The 26,691-nt window shown below is 51.0% G+C and overlaps 1 protein-coding gene across 4 annotated transcripts in view; it reads right to left on the bottom strand.

Moving 5' to 3' along the window:
* The window catches only part of Nacc2 (NACC family member 2), a 68,301-nt gene extending 44,638 nt beyond the window's left edge, over positions 1–23,663 (bottom strand). Inside the window, exon 1 of one of the 4 annotated variants that reach the window (XM_055600140.1) lies at positions 23,571–23,663. The gene's annotated coding sequence lies outside the window, so the exon portion shown is untranslated. Of the gene's footprint in view, positions 1–19,747; positions 19,825–23,133; positions 23,183–23,570 lie in introns of those variants that run through there. The other 3 variants (XM_055600142.1, XM_055600138.1, XM_055600141.1) reach the window with 3 other exon arrangements.
* Between the last annotated feature and the right edge of the window lie 3,028 nt (positions 23,664–26,691).

Genomic DNA, 26,691 nt, shown 5'->3' with positions numbered 1-26,691 from the left:
CAGAGCTCCCTACAGCTCTACCTGGGAGCTGATTTCTGGGGAGAACCAAATGCTTCCCTTCCTGGGGCCATTCCTGGCTGTAGGACCAGGAAGCTTGACAGCCTTGCTAGCAGAGCACAAAGCCAATGAAGGGTCCCAGGGCTTGAACCCACCCCAACCCCCAAACGACAGCACTGTCCCTTGAAGGGTCCAGCCCTGCACAGGTAGATGAGGCACAACTCCTCTACCTTCAGGGAGAAGAGCGTAGAGACAGGATGGAAAGTTCTGGACCAGAGGTGGGGGCAGATACTAGCGATTGTGGGCCAACCTAGGAATCCATACTACTGCATGTGGCACTAACCTGAGGGTGACGTTTAAACAGACCACAGAACTCTAAGAGCACAGAAGTTGCTGGGACCCCGTCAAAGACACCCCAATGAGCCCTGGACCAAGATACTGGACTAAAGATAGTTCTCAGTGCTCAGCCATTCCCAGGGTCAGGTAGGACCAGGGTCCCAGTCAAGGGCCAGCTCTATGTGCTGAGAACAGAAGACATGCTCAGGGCACTCCTGGTCACCAGACTAGAGCAATACAAGGGCCAGAAATGCTGAGTGAAAGGCCAGGGGCCAAATGAGGAGCAACAGCCACTCCCAGTCTTTAGACACCAGTCCAGACAGACCTGTCTTGAACTGGACATATCAAGTCAGTACCACAGAAGACTAGGGGACATGGGCCTGAGCAAGAGCCTGATGAAATTAAGAAGAGTAGAGAGGAGGGGCCTATAGATATCAGGCTCAAGAGCAAGCCAGACCCAAGCACAGGGGTCACGTGCTGTATGCCCTTACCATTTGTAGCTCAGAGACACTAACACAGAAGTTTGCTTTCACATGCCTGTGTGTGAGCGTTTCACACTCTCCCAGCCTGAGTTAGTGCCCTCGGCCTAGGCCCAGCCTGACTTCCTACCCAAGAACAGTATGCTGCATCCTTCCCCTCTAGGAGTGTGCTGGGAGTGCTGACTTGGAGGACCTGCCTGAGGCACAGGCCCAAAAGACACAAGGGTTACTCTGATCGCTGTTGGTGAAATGACTGCCACCCGCATCTGCCCTGGCAGTAGGCCCAGAACTATTTTTAAGCCCATTTACTAGAAATCCCACAAATTAAAGGAAATATGGATAATGCAGCGGGGATCCTGGGGGCCAAATTAAGGCTGTACAGAACCGGTTTCATGTTCCACACCAGAGTCTTCACTGGGAAACCCGTCTGCAGAACTCCTGCATAGCACACACTGAATTCGGGGAGGAGGGCTGGGAACTTGCACTGGGTTCAGGGAGTACGGAAAACACCCAAGCACCCAGGCTGCTGGACAGCAGGCCTAAGTGCCCAGCTCACAGGGGTTCTCTCCACAGGGAGTTGTAGCAGCAGCCACTCTTTCCAGAAAATGAGGTGTCTCTCACGGCTCCAAGAAGCTCAGGCCCCCAAGACTCACCACCTATCCATCCCTGCTAATGTGGTTCAGGGACCTCCCTAGCCCCATCCTCCTCCAGGAAATAATGAAAGCCCTTTGGGAAGGCTGTGGGTGATGCCCCTATCAGCCACTCCATGTGGCTCTCACAAGCCAGGGAACCAAGCTGTCACCTCCAGACTCTATGCCCAACCTGAGTGGGTAGGAGCTGACAGTAGGAATGGCCAGTTGTGAAAAGACCTAGGCTGTGTGGACCCTTAAGAATCAGGCCTAGGCTGGGTATGGTGGGACTCCAGAGGCAGCGGCAGATTGATATTTGTGAGTTCTAGGCCAGCCTGGTCTATCTAGTGAGTTTCAGGACAGCCAGGGAGAGATAGAGAGATACTGTCTCAAACAAACAAAACAAGAATCAGGCCCACGTCTGATAGCCTCCAGGGACAGAGGACTCAGTGACCAAGGCCGGATACCTGCCAGGAACCCTGTTCTGCCACTAAATGCTCAGCCCTACCACACCTAAAAGGTGCAAATTAGAGCAAGACAGAAAGGACAACACAAGCAACATACCCTCAACCACACAAGAGGTAAGGCTAGCCTCCAGCTCACTCACTGTAGTCATAAAGGGGTAAACTTACTAGCTTGAGGCTGGACTGAAGAAAGGCAGGATGGGACAAGTATGGGCTGGTGAGTGCTGATCACAGGAGGCCATACAGCATGTGCATCCTGGGTCCAGGCAGGCTCCACTGATGATAAAATGGGTCTGCTGGGCTTAGGACAAGCAAGAACACAAAGGAGATGGACCCTAAACCGTGTAAAATCAATCCCATGTGTTAACAGACTGAGAAAAAAGATCAAAGCAGTGGGGCAAACCAGGTGGACTGGCACATACCCATAATCTCAGATTACCAGGAGGGACAAAGAAGATTATAAATTCAAATTGAACCTGGGCTACTTAATGACACCCTGTCACAAAATAAAAAACCTAGGGACAAGTGTAAGTGGAGGGACCATCCAGAAATAAGCCTTGTCCAGAAGAAGTCCCTCTGGCTTGCTGTTTACCTGGGCAGCTATTTCCAGAATCCCCTCTTTGGAGAGATATAACCACCTACCCCATCACCACCCCATGAGGCCCCAAACTCCACTGTAAACCTGTGGCTTTCTCAGACCCTAGCTCCTCCAGACAGCTGCCACGATTATACTTGTAGGCCTCTGTTGTTTTTGTCTCAAATAAAGTTGTCCTCCAACTTCCTTCTAAGTCCATCTTAAAATTGTTTTTTTATTATCAAGACTAAGAATATAAAAAAAAAAAAAAAAAAGGCACAGGGATGCACACCCTTAATCCTAGTGCTTGGGAGGCAGAGGCAGTGTCAGAGTTCACAGTCATCTCGGCCACCTGGCACAGAATGGGCTGCAGGAGTCTGTTGTCCCAAAACAACAGATAAGACAGAGCTGGGCCCTACTGGCTCACAGATTGTACAAATTGTTCTTAACATCTACCATTTTATGCCTGGGTGTGGTAGTGCACCCCTTTAATCCCAGCACTTGGAAAGCAGAGATAGGTGTGTTCAAGGTCAGCCTGCTTTACCTAGTGAGTTCCAGAGCAACCAAAGATATACAGTGAGACTCTGTCTCAAAACAAGCAACAACATACACTCCTAGTCGAAGCAATAGTCATTCAGACTGTGTGGTACTGATAAAAAACAGGTGCAGATCGCTCAACTAGAAGAGTCTTTAAATGAATTCGTATGTGCATAGGAACTGATTCAGTAAAGATGCCAAGCCTTTCAATGGGGAAAGGACTTTCTCTTCAAAATGTGGCTCTAGAACACAGGGAGAAGCACACACGAGAGGATAGAAGCAGACCCTTGCCTCACACCAAAACCAAACATGAACTCAAATGCATCAGAGATCTCCATAAGGGCTGGGGAGATGGCTCAGAGGTTACCAATGCTGCACAGGCAGGAAGACCAATTTGAATCATAAAAAGCCAGGCCACGGTGGCATGTGCCTGTAACCTAACACTTGGAGGGATGGAGACAGGTAGAGTCCAGGGGCTTTCTAGCCAGTGATTCTAGCCAAAACAGAGAGCCCTAAGTTCAATGAGAGATGCTATGTGATGGAGAATGATTAGGGAAAATACTGGCTACACACACACACACACACACACACACACACACACACACATACACATGCACACTCTCCCAACCTTACCCACAAACACACAATAGGAAAATTTATGAAGGAATACCTGCTAGTCATATTTCTGATGTGGCTTATACCCAAAATACAGACAATGTGCAAAGCATCTAAAGAAACTTTCCATCAAAAAATTGGTACAAAGGTCTACTATGCACATAAAACACTCAATATTGTTAGCCAGCAAGAACATGGAAGTAAAAACCACAGTGAGGAGCTGCAGAAGTGGCTGGGGGTAGGACGGGACATGTGCTTAACATGTAACCAGGTCCCTGGCTTCCATCGTCAGCACCAAAAGCGAAATACAGAGAGCACCAGAGACAGAAAGAGGACACTGCGAGCAACACAGAGAAACCCTGTCTTGAAAAACCAAAAAAGAAAAAAGAATCGGGGGCTAGCCGGGGGGGGGGGGGGGGTGCTGGGGTGTGAAATGCTGCAGCCCCTCCAAAAGTTAAACAGCATTTCTGCATGACCTAGAAATTCCACTTCTAGGAGTGTAGGCCAGAGAAAGGAAAATACATTATCTACACAAAAGTTTGCAAAGCACGGATTCCTAGAAGCATTGGTTACAACAGCCAAGAGGTAGAAATAGCCCAAGTACCTATCACCCAATAAGGGACAAATTAAATCTGGAAAATCAGACGGTAGATGACTTGCAAAAAAGGGGAAGGAGCCTGATATCATGTCATGGGTGAATCTTACATATCACTAAGGGAGAAAACCAGTTACTCAAGGCCACAGTCCACAAACTGTCTAAACAGGTAACTGATTGGGCATTAGAGGTCGCTCAGGGCTGGGGATGGCAGGGTGGGGGTGCCTGCTAAAGAGGTTTTTTTGTTTTTTGGGTGTTGTTGGTTTTGGCTTTTTTTTTTTTTTCCTAGTTTTGTTTTGTTTTTGTTTTTCAAGGCAGGGTTTCTTCTGTGTAACAGCCCTGGCTACTCTGGAACTCCTTTTTGTAAACCAGGCTAGTCTCAAACTCAGAGATCTACCTGCCTCTGCCTCCCAAACACTAGGATTAAGAATGTGTGCCACTAAGCTCGGCCTGGTTGTGTGTTTTTTGAGTGATGAAAATATTATAAATTGATTGTGATGAAGGTTACACAGCTCGTACTGTTACCTGGTTCATGAATTATGACCATATGGGCAAGATGTTTCAAGAGGAAAAAAGACTGACTATGGCGGTGCATGCCTTTAGCCCCAGTATCTGGGAGGCTGGCCTGGTCTATACAGCAAGTTCCACGCCAGTCAGGGCTTCATACTGAAACTCTGTATGTGTTGGGGGGAAGGGCGCATAAAGAAAGTGAAAAAAGATACTGAGAGGTTGAGGTGTGAAGATCAAAAGTTCAAGGCAAGCTTGAGTTACATCGTGAGTTCAAGGCTCTGGCGTGATAGGATTGCTAAGTAAAGGCATTTGCTACCAAACCTGATGACCTTCATTTCATCCCTAGGACCCAAATGAGAGAAAGAGAATCTGACTCCCACAAACTGTTTTCTAACCTCCATAAGAGCACTGTGGCACGTGCGCCCTCAACCCAACAAGCACACAAGTAAATAAATGCAAATAATTCATTTTTTAAAGTGTATGAACCACATCTATGTCATGTATAAGAAATCCTCAAGCCAGGCCGTGGTGGCATAAGCCTTTAATCCCAGCACTCAGGAGGTAGAAGCAAAAGCAGGAGGATCTGTGAGTGCCAGTCAGCCTGGTCTGCAGATTGAAGTCTAGAACAGCCAAAGCTACACAGAGAAACCCTGTCTCGAAAAAACAAAAAAGGAAAAGAAGAGAAGAAAAATCCTCAAATATGGTGTTAAAGAGATGGCTCAGCAGTTAAGCACAAATATTGCTCTTGCAGAGGACCTGAGTCAGGTTCCCAGCACCACACAAAGCAGCTCACAACTGCTTGTAACTTCAGTTCCACGGGATCTGATGTCTCTGGCCTCCATGGGCCCTTACTCATGGGCACACACGCACCCCACAGACACTCACATACATATAATTAAATCTTCAAGTATAATAATATAGGCAGGCTAAAAAGAAATTGATAGAAAAAGATAAAGCATATGAACACAATCAAGAAGGCAGGCGTTACTTCATAATTAAAACATGTAAAGCAAATGAGAAGACACAGGCTCTTACTATGTAACTCTAACTGACCTGGTACTTGCTCTATAGACCAGTATGGCCCCAAATTTACAGAGCTCTATCTGTCTCTTGAGTGCCTGGCCTCATACTCTTTCATTCTAATACCAGGGTTGAACCTGGGCTCCCATCCTGAGCACCACAAAACCAGGAAGTGAATGCCAGGCATCCACCGTGGCACTTGCCTCCATGGCCCAGAAGCTGCCCCATCTTACAGTATGTCTTGTGCCCAGCCCTGTCACCTGACATTCCTGAGACTCCAGAACTCCAAATGCCATGCTCTTCAAACCTAGCACCCAGAGCCCATGAAGAGGACAGTGCATGTGGGCAGAGACTGAATGACTCTGTCCCATCCAGGTGTTATAAAGGCCAAAGCTCCTGCACAACTTAGAGATGCTCAAGTGACCCTCTCTCTCCAAGGGAGATCTGAGACTGGGCCATGCTCTTGGCCTTGGACATGACCCAGGGGGAAAGAGCTTGTGGACTAGAGTGAGCTGACGCCGTCAGAGTGCAAGACACACAGACTCATGGGAAGGGTGAGGAGATGGGAACTTAGCTACTTTTCAGTTGCTTTGCTAAACACTATGACCAAGACAACTTATAAAACCAAGCCTTTAATTTGTGGGCTGACAGTTTCAGGGTGTGAGTCCATTACCATCACGGAAGGAAACATGGTAGCAGGTGGGTGGGCATGGCACTGGGGCAGTACCTGAGGGCTTACATCCTCCACTTGTAGGAGGCAGAGAGGGCTAACTGGGAGTGGCATGGGTTTTTTGAAACCTCAAAGCCCAGCCCTAGTGATACACCTCTCCTAACAAGGCCACACCTCCTTAATTCTCCTTAACAGCTCTACCAACTGGGACCAAACATTCAAACATATGAGCCTATGGGAGCCATTCTCATTCAAACCACCACACTGAGTCAGGCCCTGGTGGGACAGTCACACAAGGCTGAACAGGCCAAGCCAAGTGGCCCTCAAGAGGCACTACCACAGTATGTTGGTGGGTAGGAGCCAGCCAGCAGTCTCACCAGTCACCTCATAGCCCAAGCCAGGACCACATGTGCACAGGAGACAGTCTCTCACCTCATCCTGGCAACCCTGCAAGCAGCCAGGAAGCCATGGGGAGGCTCAGGCACCTGTCCCCTGGGAGCTGACATCCACGTCACTGTCACCAGTGCAATGCAGCCGCCGCACCCCTCAGATTTTCTAACGGTTCCCACGGGAGCACTGAAGGTAAATATGTTAATTTGACTTCAATCATGGCTTTAAAAAAAGAAAGAAAGAAACACATGCTATATCAGCTTAGGGCACAGATCCTAAAACCACTCCGGCATGCATGTGCACTGCACATCCTTAGCAAGTGGAAGTCTGTGCTCCTGTTTTGGGGTCCAGGAGCCAGGATGTCCCCAGGGCAAGCACAAGGCCTTCTGGGTGGATGTGGAGACCATGGAAAAGCAGGGTGCTTACCCAGAGTGCCATGGTATGGCAGGGTAAGGTGGGTTCTTACCCTGGCACACAACCACCCTGCTAGTCAGAGCAGTGGGTGCCATCCTTTTTAGCATAAGCAAGCGACACCTTCTCTAAGCCCAAGTCTTTAACTACTGAGTCTGCTGTGCCAGTTCTAGGGAGTCATCCTGGAAGTCCTCTGCAGGGGCTGGGGGATGGTCAGACACCAAGCTCTCAATTTGATCACAGGGACACTGTCAGAGTACAGCCTAAAGGCAGGAGTCCTGGCAGACACTCCTTACTTCCAGCTGAGGGGACCATATAGCCAAACAGAAAGGACATGGTGGTGTAGATCCACTCAGGAGTGGAAAAGCCACCTAGCCCTTGAGGTGGGAAAGTGGGGCCAGGCCTGAAGGCACCTGGAGCTGGAGACTGTCTATCTCCTTCCATGGGTCTCAGGAGCCCCAATCCCATTTCATGGTGGATGTCAGTGTGTTCACTAAAACCTGGAAATCAGCAAAGAAGAGGGGGCTGTACCTAGGAACAGGAGGTTTCTGAAATGTGGAAGCTTTATAAAATCCAGGGAAGTCTTGAAAACTCAGCGAAATCCCTAAAATGCACACTGTGGCCTGAGGAGCCAGTCCCATGTGCCCTCACTGCCCTGGGAATGACCTGCAAGCTACTGGTAGCTGGTTGTGGTGGAAATGGGAGCTCTGTCAGATGGCTGCAAACAAGCATCCCCTGCTATGGGGACTCCCAAGCTAAGGAGGCTCTCTGAACTGATCCTGGAACACAGGTTGCCAAGATCAGCAATGGCACAGAACCACATACAGCCCAGGAAGGACCACTCTACTCCATAGAGACCCAAAAACTGGACCATGCCCCGCCCCCACTTCCCCTGCCTAGTACAGCCTCTCATACCGCCTCTCTCTCTGGGCCTAGGCACCCCCCTGCTGCTTCTACCTGTGTGCTCTCCTCTAGAGACATCCAGAATCCAATCTAGGCTCTCTGAACCACAAAAGGAAGTGTACTGCCAAGTCTTAGGAAGTTTATCTGCATCCCAGACCACCAATCTGCCCCTTCCTGCAGGCAGCCAGATTTAGCACACAGTGGATCAGGTAGGGGCCTGGGTCCCAAAAGAGTCACCACAGAAGGGTCAGGGGGAAGAAACAAAAGCATCTCAGAGCTGGCCAACAGGTCCTGGCAAAACCACTTGTGTGCAGAAGGAAGATGTCCAGGACATCTGTCCCTCCTGTACGCAATACCCCAAGTGCATAGGAAACTTTCTCACGCGCACCTGGGCCTGTGACCAAGGAGGCAAACAGCCCTAGGGAAAAGAAACAGGGTGCTCCTATATCCCAGAACCAAAGACGACAAAGGAAATGATTCCTAGAGGAGGGCTCCCTGGCCAAACAGGGCCCTTGAGGCCAGTTCAAGACTCTCCACCCCTTAGGCTGCTGGAAACCCAAGCAACCACTGGCTCTCTAGGGTGGGGAGACAGTGGTGTTGGGGCTGCTTGCCCACATTTGGTTGGCAAAGTTAATATGCCATCTTATTCACTCCACTCCCCAAGGACAGCCAAGGCAGACTTAGGAACAAGCTGTGTTTCTATTGTACTGCACACCTCACATAGGAGCCTGGGGGCTCAGGACACTTAGTACCACTCAGTCTGAAGCCTTAGGGAAACCCTAAGACCCACAGAAGGGTAAGGGCACCCGGCTCAGGCATCAGCAGAGCATGGAACAGGCAGGAGGACCCAGAAGGTGCTCATCAGCCAGACTGATAATTCATGGGCTCCTGATATCTTTGTATCACCTGATCCAGCTAGGGTCCACAGCAACTAGACTCCAAGACACCTGCAAAAACCTAAGAAAATGTCAGGACACAGCCATTGCTGGACTCAGTTCTTCCATGACAGCTCTACTGTCTAACCACAGGGTCGCTTCGCTTCTCGGTGCTTTTATGTTCTCCTCTATGAGATAGGACAGGGGTAGCAGCTTCTCCCTAAATATACTCCATCCTGAAGTATTCAAGCACCTCATCCCTAAATCAGAACAATGACCTAGAACTCTAGTGTGGGGACAGGCCTTAAGTAGGAGCCTCTGCCCTGGTGCAGAGTGGGGGACCTTGGACCCAAGCCCAGCTCTACCCATCTGCTTGGTTTCTTTGAGCCAGTGGCTTGGCCCTGGAGGCTCAGGCTTACCTGTGTCCTGCCTGCAAGAGAGGGGCCAGCGTGGGTATTTACTGGGCAGGCCAATTGGCACGCTAGGAGGTTTATAGCCCATAGCACTGGACCAGCTCAACCTACCAAACACAAGGGAGAAGAGCCAGGCCCTCACTCACTGCCCTCCTATCAGAACCTCTCCCCAAATCACTGCTGTGGGCCCTGACTGCATGGATCCCTGTCGGGGCATTATTCTGATATTTGAGCATCAGGGACACCTTTCCCAAAGCAGCCTAGGCACCGCCATACCACACTGCTCAATTGTCAACACTCTTGGGTCCACTTTCTTCTCCCCTCAGGAAAAATCAGACACTGTCTTCTGTGGGAAACTAAATTTTTTACTCATTTCCCATTACACACAACCTCCCTCAAACCAAGCTTACCCACTGACCTCCTCAGGCCATCTAATTATGGAGCTCAAGGAAACCCACAGGTGCCTCACAGCTTGCCCGCCAGAGGAGACACGTGCTAAGGACACAATCCGTTTCTCCTAGAAGTTCGGAAAGAACCTTTATGACCCTGCGCTGATCTTCAATTCCAGAAATATCACTGCCTTGGGACTGAAAGCCAATGTGTCCTACCCAAACCACCTCAGGTCCCAGGGAGGAGCAAGTGGCCAAGCATATGGGGCAGAAGGGGGCAGAAACTGCTAGGAACTGTTCTTCGAGGGTCAGGATCAGGTTTCTGTTGTTGATGATTTTTGTTTTTAAAGGCAGGATCTCCTTCTGTAGCCCCAGCTCACCTGCAACTCACTCTGTAACTCAGGTTGGCCTAGAAAATTGGCAAACATCCTTCCTTAGCCTTTCAAGTACTAGGATTACAAGCATGAGCTACCATGCCCCATTTCATTTGTTTTATTTGTATTTTTTAAGATGAAGTTACATCATATTATCCTGGCTGGTCTCTCACTCTTAGACCAAAGTACTCTCCTGCCTCAGTCTCCCAAGCAGCTGGTACCACAGGTATGTACCACCTCACCTATTTGGTAAAGAATTCAGGGCCAATTGGGCATGGTAGCTTAATCCCTGCATTTGTGAGGCAATGGCAAATAGACCCTTGGGTTTGAAACCAGCCTGATCTTCATAGAGAGTTCCAGGTCAGCCAGAGCTACACAGCGGAAGTCTAGAGAGAGGGAAGGAGAGAGAGAATTAATTAACTCAGGATCCCCTCACCATTCTTTCCAAAACTGGGGAAGCTACTTGTCAGACTCAGCAGAGCTGACACCAGGGCTTGGAGGAAGCACTCAGAGAGAAAAGGAAGTAACAGGTAGTGGGAGATTTGGCCTTTGATCCTGCACCAATGGAACATTGTATTTCCAAAATCCACATACACGCAGAAGCTCAGAATGTGATCTATCAAAAACCAGGGCCTCTGAGGATATAATGAACCAAGTTAAGATGAGATCCGGGATGCCAGACAGTGGTAGCACACACCTATGATGCCAGCACTTGGGAGGCAGAGGCAGGTAAATCTCTTAGTTCAAGGCCAACTTGATCTACAGAGTGAGTCTCAGGATGGCCAAGGCTACAAAGGGAAACTCTGTCTCAAGGTAAAAAAAAGAAAGATGAGATCCAAAATGGAACCTAATGCACAGGACAGTGCAGTGAGGTGGGACCATGGGAAGGTGCTTGAGTCGTAGGGGAAGAGCTTCAAGAATGGATTTCCCATGGCTGGAGAAATGGCTCAGCAGTTAAAAGAACACTTACTACTTTTGAAAAGAACGAAATGGCAGTTCACAAATGTATCTAACTCCAATTCCAGGGATTATGATGCCTTCTTTTGACATCCTTGGAAACTGCACTCATGCAGTGCACATACATACACAGGCCACTCATACACACAAAATAAAAATAAACCACAGCACTCAGGAGGCAGAGGCAGGCTATCTCTATGAGTTCGAAGCCATTCTGGTCTACAAAGAGTTCCAGGAGAGCTAGGGCTGTTACACAGGGAAACCCCATCTCAAAAAACAGAAAAATTAAATTTTTAAAAAAAGAGTGGCTTCCCATTCCATTATGTGAGTTCTCGCTATGGGACAGGCTAGCTATGGGAGGAGGTCACAAAGTAACAGGAGGTGCAGGCCCACTTATCCCTAACCTTCCATGTGAGCTGGGGTGACATTAGCCCCACACACAGACCCAGAAGCTATAAAGAGCAGGTACCAGTACCAGGCTCTTGAACTTGCCAACATCCAGACCTGTGAACCCAAATGAACCTCTGTTCTTCATAAGCAATCACCCAGTCACAGGTATCCTATTCCAACAACAGGATGCAGACTGAGACAAGGCTGAGAGAGGATGGAGGCCCAAATGGGACTGATGTGAACTCGAGCCAAGAAAACACCAAGGGCTGCTGGTTCTCATGCAGGCTGACCCGGGCAAGAGAAACTCTTCCCACAGCCTGTGCAGAAAGAGTGCCACTTGCAAAACCTCAAGTATACATTCTGGCCTTCAGAAGTGTTGGGTTTCCAGCTTCTCATCCTTTATGATGGCAGTCCCACTCACTAGCCTGTCCTGACCACACTGTTCATCACAGCTCTGAAAGGACCCTGCTAATGTCAATCAAAAGCCAAGCATTTCTAGGTCAGGAGAAAAACAGGACTTGCGGCTTGCTGTGGCATCAGTATGGGGATGCCAGGCTTGGGCACACCACCCCTTTTTCCCCAGAAGTAGTACCTTCCCTGCCGCAGGTGTCACCACCCCACCAGCCCTCCCCCCCCCAAAACCGCTGCCATCACTACCATGTTCCCTGACTGCCACTCACTGGACCAGAAGGCCACCGCCTCCACCCAGGCAAGGTAAGACAGACCCAGGACAGAAGGAGCTGCATTTCAGCCTCTTTCTAGGGTGCCTAGGTCTCACCCTTGGAGTTGGGCAGACTCCTAGGGGGCTCATTAGTTCCCGGGAGGTTGCCTTTGCTCCACGTTCTGGGGTGAGGAGCATGGCTCCTCTCCTCAGTGCACAGCCGGCTCCACTGGTCTCCTGCCCAGCCTAAGGGGTCCACTGTTAGAGACCTGGGGTCACACCCGGTGGAATTCCTCTGCTAGGGAAGTTCTTAGCCATGATGGTTGTGACCCACTGTCTTGTCCTCACAATCTAAGGAAAAACAGAAGGCACAGGCTGCAGTGTCGGCCTAGCACCAGCTCCAAGCCTTCTGTGTGGGCACATCACCCACCCATAGGCTCCAAGGATCCTGACGGACCTGCCTCTCAGTAGAGCTCTGTGAGCTCAAGGCCAGACTGTTCTACACATGGAGTTCCATGCTTGACGTGGTTACATAGTGAGACTGTGTCTCAAAAAGAATGAAGGGGTTGGGGAAACCCACCTCTCCAGACACAGTTGTTAGCCATGACATGCTCCTAACATCTCTTACCACTTGGGAGCTCTAAGCTTCCTGTTTCTACCAAAGACTCAAGTCTTTCACACACCCCAGATCCTGTGCCCGACCCTTCCCCCACCATAGCCACACATTCCTCAACCATGGCCAGCCTTAGAGACCCTGGCAACAATATAATCCCAGAACCCAGGAGACTGAAGCAGGGGGATTGCCACAAATTCAAGGCCAGTCTGGGCTACATTGTGAGTTTTTGGACATTTTAGGCTGCAGTGAGAGACTGTCTCAAAACCAGAGAGTGGAAACTCAAACAACAGATAGACATGTCCCTCAAGTGACCAGAAGCACAGCCTAGAGCATGCCACCACCTCCAGCTGTAGAGGTGACACCAGAGGACACAATGGTGCATGTGTGATGTTCCTGCGCAAGACATAAGTATGAGTCCGGGAGACCCAAACTAGGGCATTCTTCCAACTGGCCAGTCTCCGGGTCAAGACCACAAGAACTGAGAAGAGACGATGGACCATTTCAGGTTCTCTGGGACAAATGCTTGTTAACAGCAGCATCAGATTCACCAGCACAGCAGCTGTCAGTCCTCCAGATGTCAGTGGGATGTCCACCCACAAGGTGAAACTCAGAACGTCCCAGCACCTCCCATAAGGCAGATGAACTTAGAAGATGTCAGAGAAATCAGCCATCTACAGAAGAACAGTCCCAGGCTGGGATCCCCTCATCTGAAAACTCAAAGCTTTCTGAATGTCATTCTGTCACCAGGAGCAGAAAATCCCACAGCTGACCTCAAGAGATGGGTCAAGATCATAGCACAGGGGAACCAGGCTTGGTGACACACACCTGTGATCCTAGGACTTGAGAAGTTGAAGAGGGGGTTTCAAGACTTGGAGGCTAGCCTGGGTTACATATTGGGGCCTGTTCTCAAGAAAACAGAAACAAACAAAACCCTCCAATACAAACAGGGCTAGTGAGATAGCTCAGTGGGGTGAAGGAATTTGCCACTAAACCTGGCCACTTAAGCTTGATGCCTGGAAGCCACATGGAGGACCTAGGTTGGGGAGGGTGGACACACTCTTCTACAAGTTGTCCTTTGACCTCTATACTTCATTACTCCATAGCATACACACACACACACACACACACACACACACACACACACACACGAGATACAGAGAGAGCTTATGAGTACGTTTTGCAGTGAACAGGGCCACCAAGGTCACAGCCTGTGTTGGCACAGGTAGGTGGCAGGTGGCCCTTGGCTCTAGTCTGAACAAGATACACTGAGGTATGCAGGGTAACTTATTCCTAAGAGGTCTAGAAAAAGTTCTTTAAACGGCACAGTGTCACCCACCAATGCCCAGATAGCAGTGTGTCAATGAAGGCAGGGGACAGTAGGGGCAAGGATGGAAGCCAGTCTCTCTCTCTGGAGCACTTAGAAGGGCAGGGTTACCTAACACAATTCTTGGCCTCAGACTGTAGAAGACTATGTCTAGGTCATGGGCCACGGGTTCTGTCACCCCTCAGAAGCAGCACACAGAAGACAGACAGCCTTCCCAGAGGTCCCTGCCAATTGGCAGGGGTGGGGCAGAGGTGTATCTCCAAACCCTAAGGTGTCCCATACAGTGTTTGGGGGGGGGGGGGGGGGGGTCTCAAGGATGTCATGACATAACTTCCTGTGTTATGAAGAACCTGGTGAGTGATCCAGAGCTAAACCCCAGGGCAGCCTCCAGTGACCTCCGAGACCACAGATTCTAAGCTCTACACACCTGGTTACCTGAAAAGGAGGAGATAGCTGGGAGCCTGTTGTGTGCCAGGAGAGAAGCCAAGGTTGTCACTTCGCACTAGCCCATCCCATTGACACCAGTGCCAGACTGACAAGGCTGCTGGCCTGGAACTCAGGTCCCAGGTGCAAATGTTGCTGAGGTGAGCTCATCCAGAGTCAGAGGGGAGAGACTGGGACAAGGAGGCAGCAGCATTGGTACAGACTAGGTCAAGTGTTCCCAGAACTGTGGAGCAATATTTGAACCCCATGGATACCTCATCCTTTCAGCCACCCCTACAGCTGCAGCTGGTGTGTACCCGACACTGTCTGTTCCTGTGTCAGCCATGTCACCCCAGGGCTTCACTGTGACCCACGCGCTTCAGTTTCCAGGCCACTTCATGTGACACAGACTCACCGCTAAACTGGGTTACAATAATTAACACAATGCCTGTCTCTCCTATCCCAAAGCTTACGTAAGCCTCGGCCCCATTTCCCTCCTTCGGCCCCCTGTGCTCTGCTCTTTCAAACATCTCTAGCTGGACTGCCACTCACACATCCTCCACCCAGCTCTGAGAAGCAGCAGCTGCTGTATCTAAAGCCCACCCTACTGGCAAGTACTGCAGGAGCCACTGGGCACAAAGATTTTCTGTCCTGGGCCAAAACTTCACACACACACACACACACACACACACACACACACACACACACTAAACCCTCCAACAGGGCCTTATTCACACCCAGGGCACTGATTGTTAAGGAGCTGAGGTGAGCTTATGCAGACTTACAGGAAAGAGGCTGGAAAAGGGGGACAACAGCTAGTACGGTACAGGCAAGGTCAAGTGGGCCTGCAGAGCCATGGGAAGGCAAGAGGGAGGAGCTCAGCGTGCAGATAACCTGTATTCCCAAGTTCAACCTGGAAATCTGCTGTTGTTACTGTTTTCATGCAGGGGCTGGCGAGATGGAGTGGTAGCTAAGTGTGCTTGCTGCTCTCCTGAGGACCCAGGTTCCACTCCCAGCACCCACATGGCAGTTCACAACCATCTGTGACTCCAAGTCCCAGGAGATCCAATGCCCTCTTCTGACCTTCATAGACACCAGGCACATACATGGTGTACAGATATGCATTCAGGCAAAACACCTATACATATAAGATAAATTTATTAATTTCAAAAAGCTTCAAAATAATTATTTTATATGTGTGAGTGTTCTGCCTATATTTATGTATGGGCACGACATGTGTGAGAGCTCACAGAGGCCAAAAGAAGGTGCTGAGCCACCTGGAACTGGAGTTACAGATGGTTGGAACCACTATCTAGGTGCTGGGTACCGAACCCAAGTCCTCTGCAAGGGACTTGCTGACCCATCTCTCTAGCCCCCAATTTCTGCAGGTGTTTTGTTTTGTTTTGTTTTTACACCCATCTACTTACAGCACTTCTTAGGTCAGCACAGAGCTATCATCCTTTAACATACCCAAGGGTGCTCTCAATGCCCTCTGCAGACCATATATACACACAGATACTCTCCAGTGAACAGATGCTCCACACCCCTACAGCAGCCATCTTAAGTGGGAAGAGGAGCAGCACAAGAGGTAGCTGGCTATGTTACAAAGTAGACAACTGAGTGGGACAACCTAGGATATGATACTTTAGGGAGACTGTGGATCAGCCCTGGCCAGCGACCCTGATGACTAAAGTGCTCTACTGTACACTATTCAGAGTTCATGATCAGCTTCCCTCATTTCACACACAGAGAAACTGAGGCCCTGGATCAGGACCCAAGTGCAATGGCGGGCAGAGCACACATCCCAAGAGGATCTTAGGTATAAAAACTTGGCATTTGGGGCTGGAGAAATGGCTCAGCAGTTAAGAGCACTGACTGCTCTTCCAGAGGACCCAGGTTCAAATCCCAGCACCCACATGGCAGCTTATAACTGTCTGTAACTCCAAGATCTGACACCCTCACACACACACACACACACACACACACACACACACACACACACACATATATATATATATACATGCATGTAAAACACCAATGCACATAAAAATGAAAATAAATAATTTTTAAAAACCTGGTGTTTGATCTCTGAGTTCAAGGCCAGCCTAGTCTACAGAGTGAGTTCCAGGACAGCCAAAGCTACACAGAGAAACCCTGTCACAAAAAAGATTAAAAAAAAAAAAAAAAAGACCTGGCATTGTGGGCACCAGCCACTGGGAATAAACATCAATATGATCCTTGTGAGAATGCCCCCATCTATCTCTGGCCTTTGCAAAAGCCCTGCCTGTTCCAGGGAGGGCATACCTCTCTACCAGATGCAAGAGGCAGCACCCCACCCTGGCCCCTGGCCTAGAAAAGTTAAGGACCTCCCCAGGTAGGTCCCTACTTCCCAGTCCTTGGCTCTGCATCAGGAAATTTGGGGTATAGTAAGAAGATTCAGTGACACCCAGTGGGCACCAGTTTCATTGCTCTGGGGCATCTTTGTAGGACCAACTACTGGGCTTTCACTAGCACTGGGTAGACAATGTTTCTAGAACCCCAAAATGGGCCTTTCAACTGTTTAGGATCAGAAAATCCTCTATGAGACTGTTACAGTGAAAGAAATATTCTCCTAGCCAAACTGCATCACTCCCATTAGGGTGAACTGGGAGGGTAAACACAGGAGAACACTTCCTAACAGTGTAGCTGCCATCAGACCCCTAAAGCCCAGCACAGCAGGATACACCCTTTCCCAGGTGCCATCCCTGTACCCCTGGAAGCAGCCCAAACCCAGTGGTCACTCAACCAACCAGTGGGACAACTGCCTCCCCCAGCCATGTCTAATCCTCAGGGGTTGCTGAGGTGCAGAAGGTCAAGTGCCCATGTCAAGGCCCAGCCACAATCATATTCACAGCACTGTCACCCCAGATAGCTGCCAAGAGCCTCCCAGTTTTCTATTACTGTAGCAAAGTGAGATGAAAGAAGTAGGTGGGGCTCACAGACCTAAGGCTCAGGGCTGCTGCTAGGATGTGGGGACCATAAGGGCAGAGCCCTGGGTATGCAGGGTGAGAAGAAAGGCAGAAAAAGCCTCAGCCTCAAGGACAGGGCCCAAGCTCCAGGGAAGACAGACCAGCCCCCACCTGCCAGGATTCCCAAGCTGCAGGCAATTTGCATAATATTCTTTGCAAGTTAATATCAGACTGATAATGATCTCTCTCACAGCAGAGCGGCTGAGGCGCTGTTACAACACTAAGTAATCATATTTTAAATTATGTTTCCCTTTATAGAAAGGTGTTGCAGAAACACAGACATGAAATCTGTCTGTTGCAGCCCACTGCCAACCACCTGACCAACTTCAGCACTGCCAGGTGCCCACAGAGCTGTCCAAGGAAAGCCGGTCCTGGGGACAGAGAGGAGCTGCTGGCCATGGGCCACATGAGCACACAAGTGCATATATACATACACAAACATAAGCACACCTGTGCACACCTGACCTGACTTCCCAGAAGTCACACACTCCTGCCCTGACCTCTCAGCTATCCTGAGAAGAAGACTTGGGGACCCCATTTCCATAGCCTAAAACCCTAGCCAGAAACAAAACAGTCCCAGGCAAAGGGGAATAATGGGATGGGGAGGGGGAAAGAGGAAGGGGAGATCCTATCACACTCCCACCCCCACCCACCTGCCAGCACCTTGGCTTTCCTCTGGGGGATGAGAGTACTCCCTACTCCAACCTGGCCCTCAGGCCACATCCTCATCCCTCTGGGCTCTCCCTCTTGCAAAGCAACACCCCAAAAACACATCTAAAGCCAAGGAGGGGGTGAGCCCTGGGCCTGCCCAGTGAGGGAGCCAAGATCTCCCATTTTCTACTCTCTTCATTTCGGTACCAGGACAGGCCACTCAACCTCTATTTTCTTAAAAGCTTTCCCCCACTTTTTTTTTTTTTTTAATTTAAAAAAAAAAAATCCAATTATAGCACAAATCTCTCAGCAGGGGTCAGTGTGGAATAAGAATAGCCAAAGTTAATGGACATGACACAGGAAAGATAAATGCCTGAAGGGTTTCAAAAGTTGTATGATGCAGATTTCATTAACATTTTAATTGTAATGTATCTTTTTAATCTTCTCTCACCCTAATGGCTTTACTTCCAAAAAAAAAAAAAAAAAAAGAAAGAAAAAAAAAAAACTGCTGACAACAACAAAAAGTATCAATATACAAAATTTAACAAAGGCGCTTAGCAGCGCAATAGTAACTAGATTAAATGAGCAAAAACTGTGTTAACATTGTGATTTTTAAGAGCAGAGTCAAGAGTGCAGCAAGAGTGGAGAGGGCAGAGAAGAGGAGGGAGGCCAAGGACAAAGCCCCAGGGCCCCAGTAGGGAGGGGAATGTGCCAATACACTGGTGCCCCAGAAGTCAGCAACAGGACAGGACAGCAAACCACATCCCCCAAAGCCACCCTCCCCCAAAACTCCCCACCCATCAGCAACATAGGAGATGGAAGGGAGAGATTCCAGAAACACCAGAGGATCAGGCAAGCATGCCCCTCTTTCCCAAATAGGGCTGTGGGTGAGAAGACACTCCCGATGGCCCCCATAAAAAGTTTCAGCATTTCATGTTGAAAAGACTACCCCACCAAAAGGCACCAGATCCTACCATCCAGTCAGGGACCCCAGACCACTCTTGACTACTGCTTCTGACTTTTAAAAATGGAGGTTTTCAAAGTGTTCCTGGCTCTGACTACAGAGGAATCAGGACATTTTTATTTTCAATCAACACAACATTCCTTGGGGGCTGATTTTGCTGGACCCAAAGTACTCTACCCCAGATCCTCCTGCCTTTCAGACTGCCATCCCTCCCCACTGGAATGCCAGGGGACATTGGCCACCCCAGGACCAGACAGCTCAAAGGCGTGACTCCCTGCTCACCCCCAGTGACTATATATGGGCACTTTCAGGCCCCATTGTTCCCACCCCACCCCTGCTTGCTTCCCAGACACCAGTGAGGGGCGGGCCTGGAGCTGGAGCCCATCTGCGGCCGGCCGGATGCCCTCCTGGATGCCAGGCCTGATGCAGGGAGGAGGGGCAAGATTCCTAAGAGCCCCAGCCAGCCCTTCCCCAGGGACCTGGAAACAACTCCAGAGAAAAAGCCTCCTTCTCCCTGGGACTGAACCAGCCTCCCCTTAAAGGGCCAGCAACATTCCCACCAAGGGACTCACCGGTCCCAATGGCAGCAGGCCAGGCAGAGCCATCTTGGAGACCTGGGGTGGGTTCCAGACAGGGAGGGTCCCACAGCCTGGGGAGAGGGCAAAATCTCCAGTAATCTGGCCTCAGGTTCCTAATCCAGCACTTTCCCAGAACCCAGGCCCAGCACTGCACAGTCCAGGGCAGGCAGGGACGTGGGTCAGAGTCCATTCTCTGTTCTGCTCAGAGGACAACTCTCTGGGCCAGAGACACTGTGAGCGCCAAAGTGAGGACGCAGAGACTCCTCAATGTTCATGGGCCTATAGTCTGGCCTATAGCAGACACAGGTCTCTGCTTCTAAACCCAAACTTCCAATGTCAAAGACAAGTCTGGCTCTAGCAAAGTGGGAATTGCAGGTGATGCCAACAGGAGGCAGGCCTGGGAAAGAGTGAGAATTTGCTAAAACAGCAACAGAGGTTGCCAGGAGCTCTGCACTGGAGAGCAGGCCAGAACAGCCACCTTAGGCCAGATCACAAGCTGCTTCTCCAGTAGTGGGGGCCCAGCCAGGGGTGGGGGTGGGGATGGCATAAGGCTGAAAGGAAAAACAAAAAAAACAAAAAACAAAAACAAAACAGAAGGAGGTGGTGGCAGGAGAGGCTATGAGCAGAGCTACATACATCTGAGAAACCAGGCAGAGACCACGCTAGACACTAGCTAAGCCTCCCCCACCACCTCGTGGTTACTCAGGGCCAGGCTGCTCATACTGCCTTGGTGATGAAGGATGAAGTACAGGTAGCCTAGGGGACAGCCCTGACTCTTCAGGAGGAGCTTTGGGGGTGGGTGGAGCAGTCTTAGCAAGCCAGTTCTGAGCAGGCTCTAGCACCCCTTCAGCACCTGATCACACACCCAGGCAAAGCAGACTTTACCCACCACCCAACAGGGCCACACAGAGGTATAGCCTACACCTGCCAGGAGCAGCTTTGGGCTGGTGGTACCTGTCCCCTGCATTGAGGAAGTGGCTCCTGCATCACCACAGGGCTCTGCTCCCTTCTCCAACGGCCAGACAGACCTGGAGGATCAGGGGTTCAAGGTCATCCTCACCTACACATTTAAGTTCAAGGCCAGCCTTAACTACTTAAGATTCTGTCTCAAAAAAAAAAAAAAAAAAAATCAAAGCAAAAACAGGTCTCAAAGTCCACACAGATTTCTTCAGCCCAGAGTGACCCCTAGGGACAGAGTCATGGGTGCCAGCATCCAACCCCCTTCTAACCAGCCACTACTCCTCAGAACTCGAAGGCAGCCTACTTCATCCTGAGAACCCAAGCCCAGAAGGAGGCCAGTGTGGACCAGACACACATAACCATCTATCAAGACAAGGGTGGGTTCCAGCAGGAAAACCAGCACACACTGGGGGAGCGGGTGCAATCAAAGTCACTTTCTAAGATGCCCCTTACACTGGAGGTTTGTGGCTTCGTGGAGAAGGTAAGGGACTGAGATATGACAGCGGTTCATGGTCACTGAACCAACACACCCTCAGCAGCTTGGGAAGCCTGGTGGTTTATCCCACCCCCACGTCCAAGGTGACTTCAACCCACTGTAAGCTCTCCAGAGAATTCCCTGGAAGCCACCAGGCAGGAGGAGCAGAGCTCAGAAGACAGGAGATGGAGTGACTTCACAGGCTATGATATTCAGGGAATAGGTCTGGGGCAGGGAGCGGAGAGAACATGGACAGCCAGGGCTGGCACCCACTGGGTGCCATGCATTCTAGGATCCACGATGTCAGAGGCAGACACTCACATTCTGTTAAGGCTACAGCTCTCAGCTTCTGCCCCATCAGTGCTGGACCCCCTATGCCAAGACCAGACAAGATCCTGGAGCTCACATTGCCCACCATGCAAAATCAGGACCTCTGTGGCAAACAGGCCTCTTTGGCATACCAGCTCACCACCTAAAACCACAATGCAGGCGCAAGAACAAGTCTGCAAAAAGAGGTTTGTCGAGGCTGTCAATGTCGTGCACAAACCCTCTCCCAGGAAGAGATCTCTGGGCACCCCACACACAACACCAGCAGTCCATAATGCAGACTGATGGTGGACGGCGACCAGCCCAGGAGCAATCTGGCGCTCAACTCTTGCAGCACAAGCGTTTCTCTCTGATAGTGTTTCCCAGCACTCTAAATGGCTCCGAGCTCCCGGAATCAGCAAAGTTCAGATGCCAGGGTGCACTGCCTTCACCTCGCACCATCCTGCCATGGGCATGACCATTAAGGAAAGCTCCCTGGCCGCTGTGAAGTGACAAGTGATACATCGTTCTACTTGGGCTAATTCCAACCAGATGGTCCAAAGAACAGGGTCAACTGCCCTGGGTCTTACCTCTTTTCTTTCCTCTATTTGGGCTCCTGCTAAGGTGCCACCCAGCGAGGAAGTGCCACAGAGCATCCTTGAAGGAATAAAGAGTAAAGGACACTGGTGGACAGAGTAGTTGGCTCCGTGGGCCTGGAGAAGCCCGTGGGAGGGTGGGACAGGAGTGCTGGCTGTCCAGCCCCTGGCTGAACAAGCTTTGTCCCCTCAACTGTGAAATGACTAGTCACAGCAACCCTTCCAGGACATCATGTTTAAAGACCACACAGAGCGAGCACAGGGCCCCACGGGGACATCCTGCCCCCATCCTTCATCAAAACAAAAACAGAAGGGAATAGCAGTCAAGAGTTTGTAGAAGGAAGAGAACAGAAAAGGGAACCAGAGGCAGAAGAGAAAAGCCAGAGGGCTATCCTGGGGAGGATCGGTACATGAATATGCACATGAATTTCTCAGAAGGGAGGGTTTTACTGGACCAAGAACCCAGCCAGGCTATCAAGGACCCCGTCCCAGCCCACTCCACCCCGCTATGCTCAGCTGCAGCGCTCCCCATAACTACACCTGAAGGCTATTACATAGGGCCCAAAAAACACCTTCATCCTGAAGCGCCAAGGAGAGGGAGTAGGGTACAGTGGGTGTTGCCGATGAGGTCAGCTCCAGGGAGCAGAATGGGGGAGCCCACAAACCCTAGGGCTCAGGCAGCACCAGAAGGAGGGTATCAGCAGTCAGCAGCGCAGAACGGATCTGCCTACCAAAGGAACCCAGAAAAGCTGAGGTGACCCACAGCCTCGCAGAACATATGCTCAGGAGAAGCAGGCACCAGGTCCCAGCCTCGGGTGAGAAGCCACGGAGCCAGCCAACCTCACCTCCTTCAGCCCACACACCTCTGAGTTTTCTTGGAGAAGAGTCTGGAGACCTTAACAACTTTGCGGAGATGCAGAAACAGGGACAAGCCAAACGCCCCCTCCCACCGCAGCGAAACCCAGTGTCTCCCGAAGTTGGAGTTGGCGCAGGAGAAAAAGGGAGGCAGTGACGACCCCTGCCCACCCCACCTACCCGCCCACCTAGTCAGGGAGGGCAGGCACGGGCCGAATCTGATGCGCAGACACCCTGCCTCTGACCTGGCCCGCCAGGAGGGGTGTGTCCCCTGCGCCCTGGCCAGGGGCCAGTGTCATCGGGGCTTCCCCTCCCGACCGGGACGACCCGCGGTCTCCCGGGGCCACAGGACCCCGGCGGGAAAGGAAGGTGCCTGGAACCCCGGCTTTGGCCGGGCCGGGCTCTGGCCGGGCCACCTCGGTGAGCCGGCCTCTCCGCTCCGGGGCCAGCACGCAGCTCCAGCGCGGCCCGCGCCCCACTCGGCCGCGCCCCAGGCGCGCGGCGGGCACTGCGGCAGGCGTCGGGTGCGCAAGTTGGGCGGCCGCGCCGCGGAGTTTGCGGGAAGTGCGGGTGGGACGACTGGCCCGCGGCGGAAACGGCGCGACGCGCGCCAAGTTGGCCGTACCTGCGGGCACCCGGCCCAGTCCGGCCTGGGCAGCTGCGGCGCCGCCCGCGGCAGGAAGTGCTCCGGCGTCCCCGAGCTCCGGCGCCCGCGGACTTTCTCCGACCTCGCCCAGCACCGGCGGCCGCACCGCGGCGGGGGCGGGGCACGGGGGAGGCGCCCGCGGGCTGTTTAAAGGGACAGAGCGCCGACCGCGCGCGCGCGCGCACTCGTTGCCAGGTGGGCGAGGGAGAGGGAAGCCCAGAGGGGTCTGAGGAGATCCCGACTCCTCAGAGTTGCTGCGCCGGCCCTCGTGAGTGCTCAGCGTCAGGCACAGAAGGGGCTGGGATCAGCGGCGGAACAGGGTTAGGACTTGGGGCACCCGGCCCCAACCTCTTAATTCCCCGCGGCTGCGCTTGCTCCCACCAGCCTGGGACGGGAAATCGCGTGACCGAGCAACCTTGGAGCAAGTACCACCCGGCCCTCCTGCCCACTGACTTACAGGCACTTACAGGCGTGTGGAGGAGGCTCTTACTGTATCAGGCCCGGTGGGATCCAGACATGTGACAGGCTCTCCAGTCACTGTCAGCACGGCTTTCTGCCCAAGGCCATGATATCATGGACAGAGAGCTGGTTTTAAGTGCTTAGAAATAAAACCGGCCACACACCTGAAAGTACCCAGGAGTCTCTGATTGCCCTTCCAACCTGAGTCCTATTATGTGCTCAGACATCAGTGCCCTTTCAGGGTCACGGCCATCTTTGACCCCATGCTCACGCAAGGGTCCATGAAGAAAAATAAGAATGGCACCAGGAAAGAGGTCATGAGCAAGGTCACCAGGAGGAACGGCTTTAAGTGAACAACTGGCCCATCTTTCCCCAAGACCTTTGCTGCTGGCTAAGGTCTTTGCTAGGCACTAGCTTGGCAGAGCCTCCCAGTCCCTGGCTTCCGTCTTTGTCCTTGCTTTGGTTATAACTGACCCTTGGTCTGAACTTGCCTTCAGCTCTGCTTCTAAAAAAACTCCCTCACTCCCACCCCAATACACACACACTAGCACTTTCCCCTGCCTGCCCATCGGGAAGATGGATAGGAACCTCAATCCTGGACTTTCCCCAGAACTCCACTTAGATCTAAATTTGGTCCTAGGTCCAAAAGCCCACCCCTACCCACACTGTCAGTCTAGTGAAGGCAGTCTGATGTGCTCAGGGAAGCTGAGGAGAGCAGGCAAGAGAAGGCATGCTGGAAACTCTCAGCCACACCTGGTTGAGCTGGAGGTAGCTGGAGCATGGAGATGGGGCCCATGAGCCACGTCTCCACATACCTGCTCCACACAGGTGAGTGGAAGGCTTGGGCTCCCACAGTGGGACCAAGGCTCCGAGCAAGCCCGAAGCCCAGGCAGGAAATGGCAATTACAGAGGATTCCTTCAGGCTCCTAACTTTAAATACCAGCTCCAGTGCCTTGAATCCCAACCCTCTGGAAGCAGAGGCAGGAGGATCTTTGAGTTTGAGGCCAACATGGTCTACACAGTGAGTTTCAGGACAGCCAGAACTACATAAGAGAGACCCTGTTTCAAAAAACAAAAACAAAACTCAGCTGCATGACACCAGATGTAGTCCACTAGGCACTGAAGTCCTCTAGTGACCAGAGCTATATCACTGTGTACAGAAAGGACCCATAGGTGAAGATGATGCCAGGCACCCTTCCACACCCTCCCAGTGAAAGCCATTCAGCTAGCACCTTGCAGTGTGCATTTTTTAATTTGTAAATGTTACTATTATTAACATTACTATTTGGCAAAGCTAGAGATGAAATCTAAAACCCAGGGTTTTGCTCCCAGACCAAAACCTAAAGTTTTCAAGACAGGGTTTCTCTATGTAGCCCTAGCCGTCCTGGAACTCATTCTATAGACAAGGCTGGCCTCAGAGAACCACCTGCCTCTGCCTCTAAGTGCTAGGATTAAAGGCATGCACCACCACCACCTGGTTCAAAAATACTTTCTTTAATGAGTGTGGCTGAGGAGCCTCTTTAATTGATCAAAGCAAACCTGGCCTCCATGTTCTCCCTGTATCCCCTCAGTTCCTACCTACTAAAGGGCCCTCCTGGCTAGCACACCCCACCTGCACTCCCCAGAAGATGGGCCGCTTCTCCCTATATAACCCAGCCATTTTGGCTGCCCACTTTTTGTATCTTTGAGTCTCCTGGCTGAGGCACCTGGCTCCTCTCTTCTCTCTCCCTTTCCCCTCTCCCCACACGACCCAGCTCAAGGCCATGTACACTCTGGACTCTTCCAGAGGTCCCTGCCTCTGACAATGCTCTCCCACATGTGTATAATAAACCTTCTCCTCCACCATACCTAAGAGCAATACTTTCCTTTCTTTCTTTCTTTCTTTTTTTTTTATTTATTCAATGATGTATTAGGAAAACACTAGATATTTCAGTGGACAAAGCCCTTGCTATGCAAACTTGAGGACCAAGGTTCAGATCCCTGGATTCACATAAAAGCCACTAAGGCATGACTGGTGAGCTCTGGGATCAGGAAGAAAGCCCACCTCAGGAAACTGAGTGGAGCACAATCCAGGAGGACACCTAACATCATCTTCTAGCGTCCACACACATGTGCACACACGTGTACATGCAGTCCCCACATGTGGGCCCACACACATGCAGACACGTGTGCAGAAAAAGGCAACAGGTAGCAGTTGTTTCTCACACAGATATGGGCATTGGTTTGCTTCTTTGCATGTTTTTGGTGCAAGCATGGAATATTTAAAATCCTGGCTTGGCTTGTGCCTGTGCTCAGAACATGAGCACATTGCCTAACTCAACATTGACAACATGAGATCAGCTCTCCTAATTCCTGTTTTATACATGAGAAGAATTCAGTTTAGGAGGAAGATGCATGCCAGCTCAAGGCTCACTTATTTGATGTTCTGCAGAATGAGGATTCAGCAGTGTGTGGCCTCTGTGGTCCTTTCCTTGCACTTGGTCATTGTAGAGTAAGAGGAGCATGAGGTACTGACTGGGATACAGCTTGGCAGCACAGTGCCTGCCTGTCCTGCCTGAGGCTTTGCAAACAACCACTGTGAAGGGCAAGTTTACCTCTAGCTGAGCCCTTAGGGTCTTCCCTCTTTTATCTAGAAAACAAC

Source organism: Psammomys obesus, unplaced genomic scaffold, assembly GCF_907164565.1.
Source record: "Psammomys obesus unplaced genomic scaffold, mPsaObe1.curated_primary_1811, whole genome shotgun sequence".
In the NCBI taxonomy this organism is placed as follows: domain Eukaryota; kingdom Metazoa; phylum Chordata; class Mammalia; order Rodentia; family Muridae; genus Psammomys; species Psammomys obesus.
The sequence above is the reverse complement of the archived record's forward strand: the minus strand, read 5'-3'. Positions and strand labels throughout refer to the sequence as shown.